General features: G+C 47.8%; 1 pseudogene; it reads right to left on the reverse strand.

The window, feature by feature from the left end:
* Positions 1-469: 469 nt before the first annotated feature.
* LOC119525643 lies at positions 470-3,026 on the reverse strand (annotated as a pseudogene).
* Between the last annotated feature and the right edge of the window lie 1,942 nt (positions 3,027-4,968).

The following is a 4,968-nucleotide window of genomic DNA, read 5'->3' on the forward strand; positions in this document are numbered from 1 at the left end:
GTAAGAGTGCCCTCCAGAGTGACTTCTCGGCTCGTTTTGGAATCTCTCTGCCACTGAAGCTTATTTCATTTCCTTTCACATCCCCCTTTTGGTCAAGAAGATGTTCTCCGTCCCACGATACCAGGTCTACATTCCTCCCCGGGAGTCATATTCCACGTTGCCAGGGAGATTCACTCCCCTGGGTGTCCGATCCCACGTAGGGGGGAGGGCAGTGATTTCACCTTTCAAGTTGGCTTAGCCAGAGAGAGAGGGCCACATCTGAGCAACAAAGAGGCATTCAGGAGGAGACTCTCAGGCACAAACATAGGGAGGCCTAGCCTCTCCTTTGCAGCAACCGTAATAAAATGCTTTTAAACTCAGGTATTTCTTGCCCTAACCAAACCAAAATATACTTAAACCTGAAATCTCAATGTTTTAACAACAACAACAACAACAACAAAAAATAGTTTGGGCCATTACTGATTTTTGTTCAGACTGGATCTAAATTGGGTTTGGCATCATTACTGTGCTCATGTTTGTATATGAAAATCAAAAGAAAGAAGGCAACATCCAAGGACGACCAATAGGCTGTATATGATGTGACAGCTGACCAATAGTGGCTCTCCACAAGACCTCCTCTTGATTCAAAATCAATCCTGTGATTCAATTCCAATGCAGAATCAAGGAAGCCAGAACTGCTGTGTGGAAGGGTCTGTGTTGCCACAGTGGTAGTAGGATGTGAGACAACTGGCTACTTCTCATCTTCTATTGGGTCTTTTGATATCTCAGATGGGTGTGGTGAAGATGAACATCTGTATCTTGAGAACAACATTCCTTTGAGTCCCTTTCCAATGCCAGCTGCTCATTATATGCTTGCTTTGCCTGTGTTTGTTGTAGATACCCCAAAGTGTCAGTGAGATAAGACTCGTGAGGTCTCTGGTCTTGGTATGGTTGGAATGCCTTCATTTTCTAAAACTGAGGTAGGTTCTTTTGCTGGATTGAGAAAGCTTGGCTTCATATGCTCATAAGGTAGAGGATCTGAAATATTGAACTAGTAGATCTGAACAGGTGAAATGTTGCTTCAGTGTTACAGTATTAATGGTTCTAATCTATAAGCCACTAGATCTGTTGGATGAAAAACATTTAGTAACTAGTTACAAACCTCTCTAGGCAAAATATGGCCTTGAATTCCAGTGTTTCCTGGGGAGATGCCATGCAATGCCAAGAACAAAAGCTAGTGGGGATCCTATACAGAAGAAATTCTCTGCCTTAAGTTTTAAGGCAGGTGTTCTTCTATTTCTCTCAGCCTTTGTTTTGTTATACAGAGTTCATCAAGAAGATGTCATTCTTTATAACTCATCCATTGTTCATCAGGCAACTATTCTTCCTTCTGCAGTAACTGTTCATAGAGTCAAACTGGATTCCAGATAGTCATGATGTCATAAGGGATTACATATCCCAAGGAATGTGATGCTATTGAGACTTTACCCCCTTTGTCTTCAAAGTCTGGGTACTGAGAAAAGGAAATATAATCGATTCAGCTCTTACTCAATGCCTTTAACTAGTTCATCCCTATATAGTGTACTAGTGTAACACATTACATCCATTGCGCTGATGTTCAACCTATCCCTTAAACCTCATACTTTGTCAGGAGTAATAGAATCAACAGCATCTCCATCAAGAACAAGTCTTGATTGCGGCTCAGGCAGAAATTCAACATGTGTTGCATGGTTAAAAAAATGCTTTTCCTAAATCTTCCTTGCAGCCTCTCTCATCATGGCTGAATTTTGATTGTCCTTCCCTGGTCCATTTTCTGCCCAATGACATGCACAACAAATACAGTATAGGTAGTCTGTGATGGCTCGTCTTCTAATGTGGCTTCCTCTACATAACCTCTATGAAGTCTCATCCCACTACTTGATGCGTTAGAAAATGCCAGCTTTTGGGTAACTGTTCTTAACAATTTTAGATGTTGCATCACTGTAAAGATATACTTCACCCACACTGTGCCAGTTCACTTGGCTTCCACTCCACTTTAAACTATGAATAGCATCTTTTCCATGCATGGATTTTGAAACTTCGATATCAAAATTTTCCTGCATTTGCTGACCCCTAAAACAGCCGAGATGTGCACGCTCAATTAAGTTACTTTCTTCTTCTTCTAGAGGCTGCCAAGTACCATCAGTAAACCACCGCCCAGGCATCACTGGTATTTTATCAGCTTGGTTCCAGTACACCGGGTAGCACTCTCCTTGGGAGATAGCCACCTCCTAGAGTAGGCCCCCATGCACGTGTCCCATATTCACCAGCTCCACCACCTCGGGCTCCTTCCTGCCAGGCAGAAGCCTCAGGCGCGGTCATCCTCATCCTCCCATGTAGCTGGAGGCCGGGCTGCACACATTGTTGCCGCCTGGGTCCTAGGCCTGGAACTGAACCCCCTTGGCCTGCTGCAGGGTGCAGAAGGCGAGCTCGCCGCGGAGCAAGTCGTAGCCGATGAAGGGCTTCCAGGTCTTCTTCTCCTGCTTGTGGAACCAGCGAACCTCCTCCGGGCCGAGCTCCACCACCACCACCTCATAGCTGGGCCGGGCCACCTGCCTTCCCCTTCCCTGGTCCCCCTCCCGCAGCCCCGCAGCCCCGGAGTTCGCCCTGACCAGCGGCGGCTGCTGCTACTGCGGGTGCAGCGATGAGAAGCTGCCGCGGCCGCCGCTCTCCCCCTCGCTAGCGAGGAGCCCGCCCCGGCCGGGCTGAAGTCCTAGTTCCCGTCACCGAGGCAGGATCCAGCGCCAGGGGGTGACCGGGGTCCTCCGCCAGCAGCGCCAAGGGCAGCCCGGGCTCCCCGCGCAGCAGGTCCAGGGGCACCTCGCCGTCGCCGGGTCCCCGCCGGGCAGGTGCTGGAGGCAGGAGACGCCGCCGCCGACCGCGGGCTCCGCACAGAACCAGCTCCCAGGCGCCGCCGCCTCCCAGCCATGGCGCTCCGGGCCCCGCGGGGACCCTGGGCCTGGGTAGATCATGAGGCGGAGATGCTGCCAGCTGCCCCGCTCCGCATCCAGCCGGGTCCTAGGGCTTCCGACACACATTAAACGCTGCTGCCCTCCCCACCGGGAGTTTTTAATCTTCTCACAAATCTTTTTAAAGGAGGCTGTACTCGGTATTGTGTAGGATGAAAAAAACTACAGAATACAAGGCTTGATATGCTCTCTGGCAAATGAAAAATTTTTAGGAAGGATTAGATATATACAAATTAATTCTAGCATAAGGTAGAAAAGCCAAGTGAAAGGACTTTCAGAAAAGAATGGAGGATGGGAAAAGGGTACCTGGAGAAGATGACATTTGATTCCACATTAGTGAGAAGGTGTCTTTAATGTCAGCTTGGGGTGGAGTTTGATGTAGAAGGACAAAGTACGGGAAACTTAAGGGCATGTTAGGGCTGCACAGTTAAGTTTTAAGTGGAAATTTTGATGCTTGAAATAACAAGAGTGAGATGCATTCATTCACTCAACATGTACTTCTGGAATACTTACAATGTCCCAGGTATTGTTCTAAATGATAGAGAAGCAGCCATGAAAGGAAACAAACAAAAGGAAAAGGAAACAAACAAAAAGGCCCTGTAGCTTTCATTCTAGGAAGGGAAGACACTTAGTAAATAAATGAATCACATTATGCAACATGCAATCTTATTGCATTTTGAAGGAGAAAAATAAAGCTGAGGAGTGTAAGGAAGAAGCTGCGGGTTAAGCAGTCTTTACTTACTGAGAAGGTGACACTTGTACAGATTTAAAGGAGGTGAGGACAGTGAGCAACTACATCTGGGTCTAGAACATTCCAGGGAGAGGAACCGCAGGTGCAAAGGCTGAGCATGGAGGCAGGTCTGGAGTGTGTGCTAAGCAGCGAGGAGGCCCTGTACTGGGAATGGAGGTGGAGACAGGAGGGTGATGGGAGAAGGTCAGAGAGATGCTGTGGTGCCCAACTGGGCAGGACCTTGGGGGTCACTGACTGAGATGTAAGCCACTGGAGGAGCCTCAGCAGAAAAGGGAATCTGAACAAAGTTTTTAAATGAGACACTCAGGCAGCTCTGTTGAAAGCAGACTTTCTGGGGAGAGGGGCCAGGCAAAAATAGAAGGGAGAGTAGTTAGAAGAGTATTACAGTAATTCAACAAGATATTATGGAAGGTCAGGGACAGACTGGTTGCAGTAGTGATAGTGACAAGGGTTCAACACCTGGCTAACAGTTTTGATGGGGGATGTAAAAGTCACTGCAGGATGAGTGTAAGGCTTTTGCCTTGACTGAAGGATGGATTTGCCATGAACAGAGATGGGAAGAATGCAGGTGGGTGCTTTTGGGCAGGAAGGTCAGGAGTCCAGCTTTGGAAATGTTAAGATGGAATTGTCCCTTAGAAAGCCAGGTGGAGATGGTGAATGGGATTTTGGAGCTCTGAGGTGGAGCTGTGAGCTGAGATAGCAATTGCAGAGTTGTGGGTATCTGAAAGCATTTAAAGCCTTCAGACTGCATGACAACACCAAGGATGTGTGTATATAAGGAGGAGAGAAGAGGATCAAGGACTGAGCTCTGGGGCCCTCCCACATGCAGAGGTCACAGATAGTGGAGCCAACTGCAAAGGGACACAGAGGTGACTAAGGAGGTAGAGGGGAAGCGAGAGTATGGTGCCTGGAAGCCAGTGAACAGGGAGTGTTAAGGAGAGAGTGCGCTGTGGAATCAGGGAGGCACAGGGAGAGGCCTGAGACTGGACCACAGCATTGAACTGCACAGAGGTCACTGGGAGCTTTACAACAGCAGTTTCATTGGAATTAGGAAGGTAAAGCCTAACTGGCCTGGGTTTAAGGGACAATGGGATGAACTGAATTAGAGCCAATGTATGCAGACAGTTCTTTGAGGACTTTTACAGTTAAATGTGTAACAAAGAACTGAGGTGATAGCTAGAGCAAAAGGAAGGGACACTCCCTTTATCCATTAATGGACAGATGAGTAAG

Source organism: Choloepus didactylus, assembly GCF_015220235.1.
Source record: "Choloepus didactylus isolate mChoDid1 chromosome 25 unlocalized genomic scaffold, mChoDid1.pri SUPER_25_unloc2, whole genome shotgun sequence".
Classification (NCBI taxonomy): Eukaryota; Metazoa; Chordata; class Mammalia; order Pilosa; family Megalonychidae; genus Choloepus; species Choloepus didactylus.